The sequence below is a fragment of the Stegostoma tigrinum genome, chromosome 17 (assembly GCF_030684315.1).
Source record: "Stegostoma tigrinum isolate sSteTig4 chromosome 17, sSteTig4.hap1, whole genome shotgun sequence".
NCBI classification, from domain to species: domain Eukaryota; kingdom Metazoa; phylum Chordata; class Chondrichthyes; order Orectolobiformes; family Stegostomatidae; genus Stegostoma; species Stegostoma tigrinum.
Window position 1 is genome coordinate 61,682,845 of NC_081370.1, and position 20,019 is coordinate 61,702,863.

Genomic DNA, 20,019 nt, shown 5'->3' on the forward strand with positions numbered 1-20,019 from the left:
TATGCCTCTTCTTCATCTTTTGAGGAAAGGGTCAATTTTCCTTAAATGAAATAGTAAGATTTTGTGGCAACAAATGCAAGAGCATAGGATCATTTAAAGTATCACTATTAGTGACTTTTAGTGTCAATAAAGTATTTAGTGCCAAACTGGAGTGCCTGTGAGTGTGTCCTGGAACACCACACCCAAGACCAGTATGTCATCTGTAGCCAGTCACCTCACACTTTGGCATCCTTTTTGCTCACTCTTTCCAACTCTCCTTTAGAAACAAAAATGGAAGTTCAGCACATTTTTTTATTCCCTTAGGGAAGGTGTGTTGGTCTTGAAGAATGAATCCTATTGCGTTGAATCAACTTCAGCATCTCCAGAATCTTTTACCTGCAAAATGTTTAAATTCACACATGCAGTTCCAGCTAATAAACATCTTGTGGCTAGGAATAACATGCATGTTTTTTGTATTCTCAAGCGAAATATTGCATGCATCTTCTCTTGCACTACGTTTTTAATACCTCCTGTGGTCTGAAATTGAGCAGACAAGACAATTGAAGAATTATTGTTCTTAGGCACGTCAGAGCAAGAACTGCTGCACCTGTCCCTGTATCCATTTAAGAATGAATTTTCCTGTTATTTAGAATATCATCTTCATACCAAAATATGTTCTGTGGGTCTGTGCAATAGGGGAATCAAAGTCTTGCAGTGGATATGTCACGCCCTATAGGAAGAGTTCGTCCTTTGCCTCTGCTGCTGAGACACGAAAAACTTCAGTGTTCTGACATTAATTCCGCTTCTGCCACTACAGCAGTGAGCTGCTTTCTCTCTTTAAATTCGAGACCGTCAGTCAAACTGGCTGTATTGGGCTGCTGCTAGTTACTGGCATGGATTGTGAATTGTTTCTATATGCGCTTGCTATTAGTGAATTTTCATACTGTTCGTTTTCTTTCCCAATTTCTGTAAGTACCTTTAATTTTCGGTAATAGTTTGCTGGCCATGGTCAATTGATTCTGTTCCCAACTCTTGTTACCTGCTGCACTCTGCGATAGGCTTCTTGCAACTTTTTCATGAACTGTGTCTCTCCCTGATTTGGTTCCTGGGTAAGTCTTTAAGTCCATCATTCACCAGGCCCCACAGGATGCAAGCGACAATTTAGGCACTTCCTCTGTTTCTGGGGTTAAGTCATTGGGCTGGTCTAATGGCTTACCACTAGCACTGTAACAGTGCTGTACTGTCACTGGATTTCACTTCACTCTTTTACTGCTGCCAGCTTCTGGCTGTGTGGGTCTGGCCACTGCCTGTAGAAAGGTTTAATCTACAGCGTCATGAGTGAATTTAACAAATTTTATTGGCATACTGTTTACAAGACATGATGAGAGGACATGGTGCTACAGCCTTACAGGCTCCAGATCCATGTGATCTACCGTCAGTATGATAAATCTCCGCTTGCATATGCTCCATGCTCACTAGCAATTGGTGGTACAAAGATACAATGAACACTTTACCCTACAGTACATACAACGTTTAATCTGAAAACTAGTTATAGCTCTGGTGTATCATCTTAATGTTTACTACACATTCCACTTGCAATCCGTGCCTGAATTGAACCAGACATTTTTACATTCATTTTAGTAACATTTTTAGGAAGATTGCATTCTACTGATGTGATAAGAATTCCCAAACACTCATTCAGTCAATGCACTGTCAAGTAATAGTGATAAAACACTGTCACACTAATCCAAAATATCCCAGGCTACATTCCTGTTTTTCTTTTACAATGTTGGTTTAAATCAGACAAGTTGACTGTTGAGGAATTAGTTTTCTTTAGAGCAATGAGCTGAAAAAAACAGCACAATCCTCAAATGATCTTAGCCGTAATATGTACAGGGTAAGGTGGAATAAAATCTAACAAATATTGTCCTTGAACTGAAAGAGTACAAAGATTGAGCAAGTATTCTGAGAAGAGACCATTGAGGTATGGCCTAATAGAGGTCTTTAAAATCCTGAAGGGCTTTGCTGGTGCAGATGTAAAGTAGACTTTTCTACTTGTGGGGCAATCTATAGTGAAGTGTCAGTAATATAGGACAGTCACTCTTAAATCCAAAAGGGAATTCAGGAAGAAACCCTTTGCTCAGGTCTGGTTGCCCTTCTACATGAAGGATGTTATTAAACTGGAAAGGGTGCAGAAAAGATTTACAAGAATGTTATCAAGAATAGAGGGTTTGAGTTATAGAGAGAGGCTGAATAGGCTAAGGCGTTTTTCCCTGGAGTGCTGGACCTTACAGAGGTTTATAAAAAGCATAAAGAGCATGGATGAGCAGCTAAGGTTTTTTTTCCGAGGGTAGGGAGTCCAAAACTGGAAGGCATAGGTTTAGAGAGGAGAAAGATTTCAAAAGGACCTGAAGGGCAACTTTTTGACACAGAGGACAGTGTGTGTATAAAACAAGCTGCCAGAGGAAGTGATGGGTTCTGGTACAATTACAACATTTAAAAGGCACCTGGATTGTTATTTGAGTAGGAAGGGTTTAGAGGGATATGGGCCAATTGCTGGAATATGGGACCCCAGATCAGGCTGGAATGTCTGGTCAGCATGGACAAGTTGGAGCAAAGGAGCTGCTTCCATACTGTATGAATCTGTGATTCAATGACTCCACAAGTCATGTGAACCTGGAACCAGCCACTGTTTTGATTAGTTGAGGTGACTAGCCCAATGCATTTAACACAAATTAAGTAATAATGCAGGGAGAAAGGGATAGAAACACATGCAGATAGCTGAAGTCAGGTGCAGGAAGGCTCATGTACAATATAGACACTGGCACGGACCGTTTAGACCAAGGTGCCTCTTCCTGTGCTGTAATTTTTGTAGAATTGGTGTTAGACTCTATGATGGTACAGCCTCCTGGCAACTTCTGTCAAGCTTCCCCTATACATAATCGGCGTCTGGGCGAGATGCCAGAGGGTTGCTGGTGTCTGTGGTCCCACACAACAGGGAGAGTCTGGTTTTTGGGAGAGGAGGGGGAGGACAAGTTAGAAAACTGCAAAAACAAAAATAAAATCCCACAGACATTGGGCCTTTTACAAATGCACAAGAATATCACCAGAAGCTATGATTTTATCATTTTGTTCTGTTGTATAAGTAGTTCTTGCATCATTTTTAAAACCGAAAACTCTGCTTTAGCTTTCAAATAAATAATTGTGCATTTACTGTCAAAAACGTATTTACTGATTATATTCAGAGCAGAAAATACCATGCTTGGAGTTTTTTTTACTATCTCTGAACCTCACAAGTTTTGAAGTCTTTCTGTGCACTCAGGCCTGCATTATGTGACAGGGTATACAGTATTAGTTATGCAAGGAATGCCTTTGATCAGGAGTTTATGAGAAGCCATGTAACTAATCCATGTTAACAGACTGCTAAATGTGGCTCCTACGAAGAGTGTACTGTCTGGGAGCTGGCTGCACAAATAGTGTGAATTAGGATGTAAAATTGGAGTTATCACATTATGCTAACATTCATTTAGGGTATGTAATGTGACTAGAGGGAGAGAAAAATCCAGACACTATGTTAGGAGCCGGAGTTAGTTCTGATTGAACACCTCTTCCCACACTGAAATATTAAAGGATTACAATTTCCCACTGTCTCAGATAACACTCTTAATTAGAAAATGGTCTTTGTGCTCTTCCACCTTTTTAACATTTTGCATTCTTGGAGATATTAAGATATAGGAATCATGCATGAGCTCTGCTACTTATTGAAATTGAGTCCTGATAAATGCACAAGGAATCTAGGCATATAATGCCAATAATTTTCACTTCAGTTACAAGATGTTTTAATCTGAGAATAAGCTCAGTCAGTACAAGTATTAAATGTGTTGGCAACATAGTTATGTGCTGGTTCAGCTGTGCCAAAAAATCAAAAGCCGGAATACAATGCTTGGGAAGTTATGTCTGCATTTAATGTCGACATTGGGTGCCGGCTTCCTGTAACCAAAGAGAGAAATAAATCCTTGCACAAGTTCTAACAAAAGATCACATCAGAAATATTGACCTACCTGTCTGCCATGCCCCTTCAGAGGCTGACTGATGGGTTGCACATTTCATTCATATTCTGATTTTGCTTGAGATAACCAAAGACATGCCTGACTAAGGAACAACTCCGTAATTTATCATGCCTTTTTTTTAATCATTGTTTGCACCTATATCCTTTTCTGTTTAGCCAGCTGTCTCTCTTAAAGTAAAACAGATATGAAGCCTCACGTATGTCATGGAGGAACAAAACTTTCTGTTCTGTGTGTGGCCAAAACAAAGTTGGTGTGAGAGATAGTAGGAACTGTCGATGCTGGAGAATTTGAGATAACAAGATGCAGAGCTGGATGAACACAGCAGGTCAAGCAGCATCAGAGGAGCAGGAAGGCTGACATTTTGGGTCTAGACCCTTCTTCAGAAAGTTGGTGTGTTATTCACATGGGATGTGTGAGGCTCTGGCTGGGCCAGCATTTATTGTCTGTCCCTAACTGTCCTGGAGAAGGTGGGAGTGAGCTGCCTTCTTAAACTGCTACAATATGTCAGGTACGAGATAACAAAGTGTGCAGCTGGATGAACACAGCAGGCCAAGCAGCATCTCAGGAGCACAAAAGCTGACGTTTCGGGCCGAGACCCTTAATCAGAGAGGGGGATGGGGAGAGGTATCTGAAATAAATAGGGAGAGAGGGGGAGGCGGACCGAAGATGGAGAGAAAAAAAGATAGGTGGAGAGGAGAGTGTAGGTGGGGAGGTAGGGAGGGGATAGGTCAGTCCGGGGAGGACGGACAGATCAAGGAGGCGGGATGAGGTTAGTAGGTAGGAAATGGAGGTGCAGCTTGAGGTGGGAGGAGGGGATAGGTGAGAGGAAGAACAGGTTAGGGAGACGGGGACAAGCTGGGCTGGTTTAGGAATGCAGTGGGGGGAGAGGACGAGCTGGGCTGGTTTTGTGATGCAGTGGTGGAGCTACAAGAGCTTACTTTGTGCAAATTAGTCGCACTGATCGTCTGTGTGACAATACAGTCTCCAGGTTGTGAACAGGTTTTGTTCTGGAGTTCATTTGCACGTCGATTTGTTCACAAGTGGGAACACAATGCAGGGCAATGCAAAGCAGCTGCCTGTAAGTATAGCAAATGTTTGTATATTAGATCTTCAAAGTTACCCCCCAGTATGGGATCCTATTCATAAATGTGTGTGCTCATAAGTCAGATGTTCCTCAGTCATAGATCCCTATAATTTAAAAGTATAGCATGAAGTGCTTGCCGTGAGGTTGATAAATGCACTAAATAAATGCAAGTCTTTAACCTTTTATTATTTAAGATTGAAATAATGGCACAGAAGTTGGTGTCCTGTCACCAAATCATCCTTTATTTTCAGTGCGCAGCACATAGCCTCTGATCAACTAGCTTAGAGTCAGCCCCCAAAATGAGGAGAATTCCTGAAACTCCACCTTCAGTCCGCCTCCCCCCCTCCCTATTTATTTCAGAACCCTCTCCCCATCCCCCTCTCTGATGAAGGGTCTAGGCCCGAAACGTCAGCTGTTGTGCTCCTTAGATGCTGCTTGGCTTGCTGTGTTCATCCAGCTTCACACTCTGTTAGCTTAGAGTCCCTGAAATTCCTGTTTATACGTCAGCAAAGGCTATCTGTCTGGCCCAGGTTTGCAGCTCCAGTGAGGGATCTCATACTCAATGAGATCCACCTAGCTAACCTTGTTCCAATCTTTACGAAGGGTATGGTAGTTTTGTAGTTTTGGAGGACTTGTGGCTCACTGGTCATGCACTTGACCAAAAGCTCAGGATTCAAGCCCCACTTCAGGACTTGAGGTCATGCAGAATGAATTGATGATGCATTCAAACAGGCTGATTGGCAGCCTGTTAATCCTGATACTCTCAATGGCAGGCAGTAGGAGCTAGAGAGCTTCCTGGTTCACCATACTGCAGAGGCCAAGCATAACTATGGAACAACCCAAGATAAGTCCACGTTTCACAATGGCACCATTAGGCATGGCACCTGAAGAGATGGAGAGGTTATGCCATCAAACTCAACAATGTCAGCAAATGAGAAGGCTGTGGGGTGGGGTGGGGGTGTGTGGTTTATCTTCACAGTGGACAAATGAACCAGAGACATTTTGCACTCAAGCCTGATCATGATAAGTAGCTTAAACAAATTTGGAATAAGAAGCAAGAATCAGTTCTGGTTACCATGAAACTACCAGATCATTCTAAAAAAAATACATTCACTACACAGATCGTCTTTAGGACAAGAAATCTGCCACCTTTGTCTGGACTGCCCCATCAGGGCAGAATTTAAACTAATTGCAGGAGACCTGTGGGGGCACTCTTCAGTCTGCTGGCAAGAAATATTCCCATGGGATATCAGAGACAGGAAGAGGTCAATGTGTGCCACTCACGGCAGGATGTCAAATAGGTTCATGAACAAGCTGCTTGAGCTGGGTATCCGTCCACTTACCCCTGATAAACATTCACCTCTTTGCTTGACAAGAATTCTATCTTCCTCTGCCTTAAAAATGTCTAAAGATTCCTCATCCTCTGCTCTTTGAGGAATAGAATTCCAAAGACTCACAGCCCTCTGAGAGGAGTAAAACATTTCTTTATCTCAGTTTTAAATGGGTGACACTTATTTTTGAACTCTGACCCCTAGTTTTAGAATCTCCCGTAAGGGGAAACATCATTTCAACATCCCCCTGATCAAGTCTGCTTAGAATCTGATGTGCCTCAATTGTCACCTCTGCCTCTTCTAATCTCCAAAAGATACAGGTGTAGCCTGTCCAGCATTTCCTCATAAGGCAATCCGTTCATTCCAAAGATTAGTCGAGTACCTTCTGTGAACTACTTCCAATGCATTAACATCCTTCTATAAGTACAGTGACACAGTACTGCAACAGTATCAGTTCCCCAAATGTGGTCTCACGAATGTTCTGTATGACATAAGCATACACTCCCTATTCTTGCATTCAATTTGCCTTTCAGCACTTTAAATGGCTAGATATTTAAACAGTAACCTGGGGTCTAGATTCTCCCATAAAAAGAAACACCCACTTTACAAGCATTCTCAGCCCCGTGCTATACTCTCTGTACACTCACAACTGTGCAACAAAATTCTGAACAAATGCCATCTACAAGTTTGCTGAGACACCACCATGGTAGGATGGATATCAGTCAACGGTGAGTCAGAAAACAGAAAGGAGATAGAGGCCCCGGTGATGTGATGCAATAACAACATTTCTCTTAATGTTGATGAAACAAAGGAACTGATCATTGACTTCAGAAGGAAGGGACGTCGACATGCCCCATCTACATCAATGGCGACGAGGTTGAGAGGGTTGAGAGCATCAAGTTCCTCAGAGCGCTGATAAACAACAACTTCTCCTGCACTTGCTTTGTCAATGCAACAGTTAAGAAGGCACAACAACACCTCTTCTTCCTCGGGTGGCTCGGGAAATGTGGTATGTCTATAAGGTCCCTCTTAACTTCTACAGATGCACCATTGAAAACAAACTGTCCGAGTGCATAACGGCCTGGAATGGAAACTGCTCTGCCCAGGACTGTAAGAAACTACAAAAAGTTGTGTGCATAGCTCAGACCGTCATGAGAGCCAACCTTCCATCCACAGACTCTATTTATATGGCTCATTGCCACAGAAAAGCTGCCGACATTATTAATGACCCCTCACACCCTGGTAATGTTGTCCTACAACCTCCACAATCAGCAGAAGATACAGAAGCTTAAACACATGCACCAACAGGCTTAAGAACAGCTCTATCCTGCCATTACTAGGCTGATGAATGGACTCGCTAACTTCCAATACTGCTGATCTTGTTAATGTTGATCTGGCCTTGAGCAAGTTCTGTACAGTGTAACCTATATACTTTACTCTGTCCAAGTTTTTGCTCCCCGTAAGGTCTGTATTTCCTCACTTACCATGATCTGCCTCTACTGTTTGCAAACTAAGCTTTTCACTGTACTTAGGTGACAATAAATCAAATCAATCAATCAATTAATCCACATTTAACCTGTTAAAACCCCACGCCATTATATGTTTTAAGTTATCTCTTACTCTTCTAAACTCTAGCAGCTACAAATGTAGCCTATCCAACCCTCTCATTCCAGGTTTTAGTCTCGTAAATTCTCTCAAACTATTTCCAGCGCATTTACATCCATCTTTAAATAAAGTACTCTCCACCATACTGGAGGGGTGGTGTCACCAGTTCTCTTTATAGTTGAAGTGTAACCGCTCTGCATTTGCATTAATTTCCCTTTATGATAAATTATAGTATTCTGTGAACTTTTCCGATTACCTGCTGTACCTGCAGACTGATCTTCCATGATTCTTGTACGAGAAAACCCAGATCTCCCTGCATCTCAAGGCCCAGCAGCTGTAGAATCAAAGGATCATACAATACAGAAGAGGCCTTTGGCCTATCAAATGTAGCAACAAAATACAAAATTTTAAGTTTTCCTGCTCCTCTGATGCGCTGCTGTGTTCCTCCAGCTCCATACTGTGTTAAGACAATAAAATGTGAGGCTGGATGAACACAGCAGGCCCAGCAGCATCTCAGGAGCACAAAAGCTGGCGTTTCGGGCCTAGACCCTTCATCAGGCTCTGATGAAGGGTCTAGGCCCGAAACGCCAGCTTTTGTGCTCCTGAGATGCTGCTGGGCCTGCTGTGTTCATCCAGCCTCACATTTTATTGTCTTGGATTCTCCAGCATCTGCAGTTCCCATTATTAACTCTGATTCCAGCATCTGCAGTTCTTGCTACCCCTACTCTAAGTTTATATTAGAGATAATGGGAAGTGCAGATGCTGGAGAATCCAAGATAACAAAGTGTGAAGCTGGATGAACACAGCAGGCCAAGCAGCATCTCAGGAGCACAAAAGCTGACATTTCGGGCCTAGACCCTTCATCAAAGACCCTAGGCTCGAAATGTCAGCTTTTATGCTCCTGAGATGCTGCTTGGGCTGCTGTGCTCATCCAGCTTCACACTTTGTTATCTAAGTTTATATTAGTCTCAGTTTTCAGCACTTAGCTAATACATTTTGATATTTCAAGTGGTCATCCACACACTCTTTAAAGATTGTAAGGCTTCCTGTCACAATTCATCCCTCAGGCAGTGCATTCCAGATTCACAACATCTTCTGGGTGAAAAAAAATTCAAATCCCCTCTACACCTCCAGCTTGATCATTCTCTCCCCATTCAGGTAAAATGCCTATATTATTATTATAGAACATAGAACATAGAACGTAGAACATTACAGCACAGTGCAGGCTCTTCGGCCCTCGATGTTGTGCCGACCTGTCATGCAAGACTAGACAACTTCTCATTTTGCAGCATTATTATCCATTTGCACATCTTTGGCATTGCACTTAAGCTGTCTATATATTTTTGTAGCCCACTGTGTCCTCTTTACAACTTACTTTCCTACTAATCTTTGTATTGTCAACAAACGTGGCACCCATACCTTCTACCTCTTAATCTAAACGATTTATATAAAATATAAATCCTAACACTGATCCCTGTGGCAGATCATTCATTACATCCTGCCAACCTGCAAAACATCAGACATAAGAACAGATGTAGGCCATTAGTCCCTTGAGCCTGTTCCACTGTTCAATGAGATCACAGTTAATCAGTGTCCTGACTCCATCCACCTGTCTTTGGCCCATATCTCTTAATAACTCTGCCTAACAAAAAATTAACCATTTCACATTTAAAACTAACAACTGATCCAGCATCCACTGCTGTTTGTGGAAGAGAATTCTAAACCTCTACCAACGCTTGTGTATAGAAATGCTTCCTAATATCTCTCGTCAATGCTCTGGCCTTAATTCTCAGACTATGCCCCTAGCTCTAGAAACCAGTGGAAATAGTTGATCTTTGTCCACCCTGTGTTTTCCTGTTGTTATCATGAAGACTTTGATCAGATCATCCTTAACCTTCTAAATTCCAGAGAAAACAGCCCTAATTTGTATGATTTTTCCTCATATCTTAACTCCAGAAGTCCAGGAACCAAAGAACAAAGAACAAGGAACAAAGAAAATTACAGCACAGGAACAGGCCCTTCAGCCCTCCAAGCCTGCGCTGATCGAGATCCTCTGTCATCTATTTTCTAAGGGTCTGTACCCTTTGCTCCCTGCCCATCCATGCATCTGTCCAAATATATCTTAAAAGACGCCAACATGTCCGCGTCTACCACCTCCGCTGGCAGCGCGTTCCAGGCGCCCACCAACCTCTGTGTAAAGAACTTTCCATGCATATCTCCCTTAAACTTTCCTCCTCTCACTTTGAACTCATGACCCCTAGTAATTGAGTCCCCCACTCTGGGACAAAGCTTCTTGCTATCCACCTTGTCTATACCCCTCATGATTTTGTAGACTTATTTTGTAGACCCATTCTTGCAAAACTATGTTGCAGTCCCTGTTAGAGCAACATACCTTTCTCAGATATAGTACTCAGATCTGCTTGCAATGCTCCAAGTCAAGTCCAACCAGGGTTTTGTATAACTACAGCATAACTTCTGTATCCTTGTACTCCAGTCTTTGAGATATAAAGGCTAGCATTCCATCCGATTTATGGATTATTTTTTGCACCTGTTTGTGACATTTTAAAGATTTGTGCACCTGAACCCTCAAGTATCATTGGACATTCACTTTATACCATCCAGAAATTACCTTGAACTATCCCTTTTTAGCAGAAATGGTTAACAACACACTTGCTTACATCGAACTCCCTCTGCCACAGTTTTGCCCATTCACCTCATCTATCCACATCCTTTTGTAATTTTCGACTATTGTCCAACTATATATATAGTGCAACCTAACCTTGTGTCATCAGCAAATTTGGATAGATGTCTTTCTATGTCATTATCCAAGATGTTAATAAATAATGTAAATAATTGTGGGACACCACTGCTCACATCCTGCCAATTTGAATACCTACCTATTGTCTCTATTTTCTGTCACCTGCCACTTAACCAATTTCACAGCAAAGTCAGCAATTTGGCTTCAGGTCCATGACCTTAGTACATAGTCCCTTCTGTGAGATTTTTTCAAATGCCTTCTGGACGTTCATGTAAGCAACACCATAGACATTCTCCTGTCCACCGTCTTAGTTACTGCTTCAAAAAAAAGTCGGTGGGGTTTGTCAGGCATGGCCTACCTGTTTTTTATCCATGCTGGCTCTCCCTGATTAACTGACAATAAGTAAGGTGTTCAGTTACTGCTCCCCCCCCCACCCAAGTTTTTGATAATAGATTCCAATAATTTCCCCACCACAGTTGTTGGGCTGACTGGTCCATAATTCCCTAGTTTTCCGCTTTTGCCATTTTTAAAAAGTGGAGTGACAAATTGACCCATTTAGGGTGACTTTCTGCTTCTTTTTCACTTGCCAAACATTTATCACTGCCAATGTATTTTTCTGCTGAACACTGAGAAATGTTGGTTCCTACTGATCCACGCTTGTGATGTTGATGTGGACTTCAGCAAGGCGTTCGTTAAGGTTCTACGTTGTAAACTAGTTAGTAGGGTCATATCACATGGAATCCAGGGGCAGATAGCCAATTGGATTCAAAATTGACCTGAAGGCAGGAGACAGAGGGAGGTGGTAGAAGGTTGCTTTTCTGACTAGAGGCCTGTGACCAGTGATGTACCACAAGGATCAATGTTGGATCCACTACTGTTTGTCATTTATATAAACAATTTGGATGTGAATATAGGAGACCTGGTTGTTAAGTTTGCAGATGACACCAAAATAGTGTTACGGACAGTGAAGAAGTTTATTTCAGAGTAAAATGGGATCTTGATCAAATGGGCAAATGGACCTAAAAGAGGTAGATGGTGTTTAATTCAAATAAATGTAAGGTGAAGTGTTGTATTTTGGTAAGGCAAACCAGGGCAAGACTGGTACAGTTAATGATAGGGCCCTGGGGAGTGTTCTGAAGAAAGATTCTGAGGAGTGCAGGTGCATAGTTCCTCGAAAGAGGAGTCACAGGTAGACAGGGTAGTGAAAAAGGTATCTGGAACTCTTACCTTCATTAGTCAGAACATTGACTGTAGGAGTTGGAATGTCATGTTGCATCTGTACGACACATTGGTGAGGCCACTTTTGGAATGCTGCATTCAATTCTGGTCACCATTCTAGAGGAAGGGTGTGGTTAAATTTGAGTGAGTGCAGAAAAGGTTTTCAAGGATGTTGACAGGTCTGGAAAGTTTGAACTGTAGGGAGAGGCTGAAAAGACTGGGGCCTTTTTCTCTGAGGGTTGGAGGCTGAGGGGTGACCGAATAGAGGCTTATAAATCGTGAGAGGTATGGATAGGGTGAATAGTCAAGGTCTTTTTCCTCGGGTGGGGGAGTCCAAAACCAGACAGCAGAGGTTTAAGGTGAGAGGGGAAAGATTTAAAAGGACCAGAGAGTGGTGCGTGCATGGAACGAACTGCCAGAGGAAGTTAAGGAGGTGGGTACAATTACAACATTTAAAAGGCATCTGGATGGGTACATGGATAGAGGGATTTAGAGGCATATGGGCCAAATGCTGGGAAGCGGGGCTAGGTCAGATTGGGATGACTAGTTAGTGTGGATGAGCTGGAAGGGTCTGTTTCTGTGATATATGATTCTATGATTCTAGTGATGATTCAGTCTTTGTATTTTAAGAGTAGTTTCAGCATTCCTTTGATTGAGAATGTTATTCGGTCTGTGCTGTGCAATTCTCTGTCAGACGGTTGTAGTGTCATTCTCTTTGACCAAGGAATATTTTTCAGGTAACGCAATAACACTTGTCTCAGTATCAAATTTAACATTAGTTGGATGACTGTTAACCTCTGCCTTCTCTGCCTCCAATAAGTTATCTATTACCACTAAGAATGGTTGATTTGTACGTTCTGTGGGTCGAATATATCATCAGATAATGATATGTAGTCTATTAAAGGTACACAAAATCTTCCAGTATCAAAGAGGTCCTTTGGCCCTTCATATCTGTACCGACAAAAACCTCCTGTAATTCTACCAGAGATAATGGGAACTGCAGATGCTGGAGAATCCAAGATAATAAAGTGTGAAGCTGGATGAACACAGCAGGCCAAGCAGCATCTCAGGAGCACAAAAACTGAAATTTCGGGCCTAGACCCTTCATCTGATGAAGGGCCTAGGCCCGAACGTCAGCTTTTGTGCTCCTGAGATGCTGCTTGGCCTGCTGTGTTCATCCAGCTTCACACTTTATTATCCTCTAATTCTACACTTGCCCCACTTTCCAGCATTTGGCCCATAACCTTGAGTGCTCAGCCAAGTACTTTTTTAAAAGGTTTGTGAGGTTCCCTGCCTCGACTATCCTCCCAGGCAGCGCATTCCAGACCCACCCTACCATCATTATGTGTAACTGTGGCTGCTCCTCCCATTCAAACAATTCACACGAAAGCTGTTAACGAGGATCTTCCAATCTTTTGTTTCAAGCTTTTGTTGATTTGTTTGATCCTTAGATCTAACTGATTTTACTGTTCACCATTTCAAACTGTCCATCACTTCATTGCAGTACATTGGCGTTTTCTAAATGTTATGATTCTGAATTAGTGGTTAATGGAAATTAATTGATCATAAGGCATTATTCTTAAGAATTTTTAAGTTTTCATGGAGATTTTTAACTTGTACATTCTTATTTTCTTTTTCTGATATTTTCCTTTAATTGCCATGAATTAAAAAAAGCACAATTTCGGAACTATTTCCCTCCTCTTACAATGAACATTTTTTCAAGCTTTTAAAGAGCATTGAAATACCTTAAGGTGGAGAAATATCAGTTAACTTTTTGTACAAAATAGAGGAACAACATTTTCCCAAAGTTTTCACCATCTTTTCCATGATTCTTTCACCAATTGTGTTGCTATGAAGGATTTATGTTCTATTTTTTCCCTCTTGAGTCTTTGTCCTGTTTTACATTTAAAAGGGCATCTCATTGTTAAAGATTCTGAAGCAATAATTTCAACAGAACAACAAACATTCATTGTTTTTAATAAACTCTCCTTGGGAACTTTCAATCTTGCCATGTTCATTAATCAAATTATATTGCTGTTTCACCAAAGTTCTTAACAGGTGTCATTTTCGAACTAAAGGTTTTTTTGTAGCCTTTCCTGGTAGTTTTGAAACAATGATAGAGTTGCTTATTTGCTTAATATAGCAATTTAAGCTTTGCTTTAACTTCTCAGGCAAAAATTCTTGTTAAAAATGCAAAATGTTCCACCCTTCCTCAAGGGGACTTAATTTCCTTAGGGTGTCCAATGTTGATTGCTGCATCCTGGGATTATGATTTGGATATTTCTGCTTGTCAATTCAGTAAAATGAAAGATCTGGTCTTCACAAGGTTTTTCACTATTTTTCTACTGTTTCTAGATGCTGGGCTTTCACAGGCAAGCTCAGTGTTTCTACTGGTGCTGCTGATCTGAAAACTGGTGACTGATTTATTCAAAAAAACTGATCGGCTCTGTCTGCTTTTGAGTTACTGAGGGTTTAAAGATGCATTGCTTTTCTTTTTTTTCTAGACAGGTGTGTTTTTGTAGAACTAAAGATTTCTTCAGGTAAGCACAGTCTGATCCAACCTAAGGTCTAAAGTGGAGGTTAGGCTTGACTGTAGTTAAACAGAACAAGCCCATTACCAAATAATTAGTAACATTGCATCTGGAATACGTGATGGTCTCTTGTGAAATAGCAGGCTCAATAATAAGTTCGAGCAAAGACTTGAAACATTAATTCTGCTTTGTCTCCGCAGATGCTGTCAGATCCATTGAGTTTCTCTAGCAATTTCTGTTGTTGTTTCAGATTTCCAGTATCTACAGCTGGTTGATTTCATTTTAAGAGTGAGTTTGCATTAATACTACTGAAACACCCTCACATGGCATTGTGAAAAATAAGCAGAACTAGTCAGGGTGCAAGCTTGCTCCTCCCATGAATATTCTTTTACATCCTGCTGGGTGGAATTTATCTTTTGACGTTAGCTAACCCATTCAGGTATTCCAAGGAAACTGAGCATTTCCAGCATCTTCCCTCTTTATTTACATTATTTTTGTACAAATTAATATTTAAGAAAAAACAGTTAGGTGAGCACAACAGTTTGAATAATTATTAGTACAGATATTGCGGGTTTCTGAAAAAAAAAGACATATTATCAAAGCTTGACATCTTGTACTCTTCAGGACACTTCACAAGAATGCCAATGTAACATTTATAATGTATGAAGGGAGGGTGCCAGTGGGTTGGCAAGTGGACATTGCTTGGTCGAAGCATTGCACATACCTAAATGCTTTGCAATTAAATCTTGCACAGAGTGTAATTAAGTTTTAACTGAAATTATAAAAGAGATTCTAGTACTTATCATAGAAAAACATTTTTATTTCATTCACTGTGGGGATGTGAATGTCACTGACTGAGCCAGTGTTTTTACCCATCCTTAGTCACCCTTGAGAAGGTTTTGGTGAGCTGCTTTCTTGAACTGCTGCAGTATGTGTGCTGTAGGTAGATTCATGGTATCAAGACAAAATTATTTCTGAGGCAGAAATAGCCATTGTGAGGATCTGCCCAAGTTACAACAAAAGTTCTTTCACTTTCACAGACCTCCACTCTCACAGCTCCTCATCACCTCCTACTGCCTTCTCTTCTCACAGAATCACTGAGCGGTTGTGACAATTTTCAATCCTTGAAAAGGGGTCACAGTGAGGGGAGGTATGGGAAGCACTGGGTTCAATTATGGTTCTGTTCCTATGAATGGAACAGGTTGACACACTGATTAATTGTGGAGCCTATTACAACCAAGCAGTGCAAGCCGTGCGCAGAAGTTCTTCCTAGCAAATGTCATGGAATAATATTCTAAAGCTAAAACACAAGTTGATTTTCTCAACTTAAATTGCATAGGACTTCAAGTCCAATTATAATAAGTCTGCTCACACTTTGCTACAGTTTTTACATTCACTAGGGATTTCTTCATCTTTGTGTCTTCGGTCAGTAATAGCAAAGTGCATTGAGTCTCCTGAGTGGGGACCATTCTCATTCCATAATTTTAAAAAATGATCAGTATAATTGTGCGAGTGCGTCAAGCTTTGTGGAGCAAGGCTGCAGCTAAACTTAGTGTCTCGAAGCTTACAAAGACCAAAGAATATTGACAGGGCATTTTCTCATTTGTTCGGGTTTTGAAATGAAGACTAGGTGAACTGACAAAAGAAAAACATGCAGGTTGTGTGCTTTTAAAGAAGTTATGGGTGAATATTCACCAGGTCACCAGTCTTTCTAATTACTGTAGCCCAGTTGTAGTAAAAAATCCTTTCATCAGCTTCATTTGATAGTTAGTGAACAGATCATCTAGCAGCAAACTGCTCCATGCATGGCTTTGTCAGGAAATCTCACCCATTCAAATAGAAAGTCCATATTGACGAGAAAAGCGTTCATTTTGTTGGGGCAAATATGTGGATTTGCCGAAAGCTAAAGTTTCGGTGAGGTAGAGATTGTATAACACCTGGAAATTCTTTGCTGCACTCTGTCCCGAATTCTATAATCAATAAAGTAGGAAACACATGTTTATATTAAATTAAATTAAATTAAATCTTTTTGAGCAGATTACACCTCAGTGTGTTTTCAATTCATTCTTAACAATTCATGCTGTTGGTGTGGTAGACATTACTCAGTGAGTCTGACATGATGTGGGCTATGCAGACATTTCTATTCATGTGGTAATATGAGATAGTGTTGGTAAAGGCCCTAACTTTCTTTCTGCAACATAGCTGACCAGGAATCTCACCACTTTCTTGGTCATCAAGTTATAGCGTTGGACTTGAACTTGCATTTCTGCCACAGAAGCAGAGCTTCTACTACTCAGCCGATAATGAGCTATGTTTAGGTTTTGACCCACTTCCTCAAGTACCAAAGACTGAGCCAACAGATTTCAACTCACATCAATTTTCTTTGTCAATGTCAGGGTTCTATGAAAGTTAGACTCTAAGTTCTTCTTTTGAAATTATAAATTTGGAATGCATTACTAGAGTCAACCACATTGTTGGAGGTCTAGAGTCATGTATATGGCAAGAAAACCCCATATGTTTTAAACCACAACCAGCAGAAGGATCTGGGCCCGAAACATCGGCTTTTGTGCTCCTAAGATGCTGCTTGGCCTGCTGTGTTCATCCAGCTCCACACTTTGTTATCAGCGGTAGTTAGATGGGTGCCATTAATCTAACTTCTTACACCCAGGCTTTTTTCCTTTCAATAAATTAAAATTTCCCCATCTTCAATGGCAGGATCCAAACCCACGCCCCTGGAGCATTAGCCTAGGGCTCTGGATTACTAAACCTAATATCTGCTCTGTTAGGGTATGTGAAGTATGGTACATTTCCCAAGCTCGCATCATGAATTTTAATCAAAGGGGCTGGAACATCTAGAGTATTCTAACAGAGGACTCTTCAGAATATTGAGTGCAAACCCCATCGTTGCATACACCTCAGTAAATACACCAATGACTGTGACACAGCACATACTGCAGCATCATCAGTGCATTTTAGCTCTTTGACTGAAGTCAGGCTGCTTTTTGTTTATGGTTGAAGTTGTCAGTGATTAAATAGTTCACTTTGTCTATTCAATAATTAATTCACTCTTTTTCATTAGGTGAAGCATAGCAACTAGGAAGATCAAGAGAAGAGTTGGGGCAATGACACAGCCTTGTTTGCATCTTGTTGTAACCTCACATGAGTCCATTGTTGGGGAGGACCATTCACATTTCATCACAAAGTTAGAGACAGATGGTGATGAATTTAGGAGAGCTTACACACTTCAACAGAATTGTCCATTGTGCTTCATGACTTACAGAACACAAATTTTTTTCAGGTCAAAAGTCACTAAGAAGAGAGGCTCAGAAATAGTAGGAACTGCATATGCTGGAGTCTGAGATAACAAGGTGTAGAGCTAGATGAACATAGAAGGCCAGGTAGCATCAGAGGTGCAGGAAAGCTGATGTTTCAGGTCAGGACCCTTCTTCAGGGTCCAGGCCCGAAACATCAGCTTTCCTGGTCCTCTGATGTTGCCTGGCCTGCTGTGTTCATCCAGCTCTACAACTTGTTATCTCCTGTTTAAGAAGAAGGGCCATTGTTATTTATGTTTTTTTGCCTGTAATTGACTGTTCCTTCAGTGTAACTGGGTCGGAATCTTGGAATACCCTCCCTCAGTGCATTGTGGGTAAACCTACAGCGCACAGATAATAACAGTTCACCACCACATTCTCAAGGGCAACCAGGCAATAAATGACACTGGGACAAGAAATGCAGATGGAGGCAGTTTCTGGGACATGGTTTGTAACATATGGTTCAGTGACTATGACTGTTTCATGCAGTTACTGGATCGAGAGTCAGAGGCTGAGGAGTGGCCTTGTGAAGGTTTATAAAGTTATAAACTTATAAGGTTCGTAAGTTATAGATCGGATAAATAGGCAAGGTTTTTTCCTTGGGATGGGGGAGTCCAAAGCTGGAGGGGTAGGTTTAAGGTGAGAAATCTGACTCTTTCCATATTCTTTGAGGATGATGTACCATGGGGGAGGTTCTGATCTACAAGTAACTCCACTTGACCACGGTGTAGAGCAGGGAAAAGTGAACTGAGGCTTTCAGTCAGTCCTTCCTGTCCTCAGGGGAAGAGTGGATTCCAGAGCCTCTGGAACCAGGAGGTTAAACTAAATGTATCAGTGATAATGGGAACTGCAGATGCTGGAGAATCCAAGATAATAAAATGTGAGGCTGGATGAACACAGCAGGCCAAGCAGCATCTCAGGAGCACAAAAGCTGACATTTCAGGCCTAGACCCTTCATCAGCGAGGGGGGTGGAGTGAGGGTTCTGGAATAAATAGGGAGAGAGGGGGAGGCAGACCGAAGATGGAGAGGAAAGAAGATAGGTGGAGAGGAGAGTATAGGTGGGGAGGTAGGGAGGGGATAGGTCAGTCCAGGGAAGACGGACAGGTCAAGGAGGTGGGATGAGGTTAGTAGGTAGGAGATGGAGGTGCGGCTTGTGGTGGGAGGAAGGGATGGGTGAGAGGAAGAACAGGTTAGGGAGGCAGAGACAGGCTGGACTGGTTTTGGGATGCAGTGGGTGGAGGGGAAGAGCTGGGCTGGTTGTGTGGTGCAGTGGGGGGAGGGGACGAACTGGGCTGGTTTTGGAATGCGGTGGGGGAAGGGGAGATTTTGAAGCTTGTGAAGTCCACATTGATACCATTGGGCTGCAGGGTTCCCAAGCGGAATATGAGTTGCGGTTCCTGCAACCTTCGGGTGGCATCATTGTGGCACTGCAGGAGGCCCATGATGGACATGTCATCTAAAGAATGGGAGGGGGAGTGGAAATGGTTCGCGACTGGGAGGTGCAGTTGTTTGTTGCGAACCGAGCGGAGGTGTTCTGCAAAGCGGCCCCCAAGCCTCCGCATGGTTTCCCCAATGTAGAGGAAGCCACACTGGGTACAATGGATACAGTATACCGCATTGGCAGATGTGCAGGTGAACCTCTGCTTAATATGGAAAGTCATCTTGGGGCCTGGGATAGGGGTGAGGGAGGAGGTGTGGGGGCAAGTGTAGCATTTCCTACTGTTGCAGGAGAAGGTGCCGGGTGTGGTGGAGTTGGAGGGCAGTATGGAGCGAACAAAGGAGTCACGGAGAGAGTGGTCTCTCCAGAAAGCAGACAGGGGTGGGGATGGAATAATGTCTTGGTTGGTGGGGTCAGATTGTAGATGGCGGAGATCTGCCATCTACAATCCGACCCCACCACCCAAGACATTTTTCCATCCCCACCCTTGTCTGCTTTCCGGAGAGACCACTCTCTCCGTGACTCCCTTGTTCGCTCCACACTGCCTTCCAACCCCATCACACCTGGCACCTTCCCCTGCAACCGCAGGAAATGCTACACTTGTCCCCACACCTTCTCCCTCACCCCATCCCAGGCCCCAAGATGACTTTCCATATTAAGTAGAGGTTCACCTGCACATCTGCCAATGTGGTA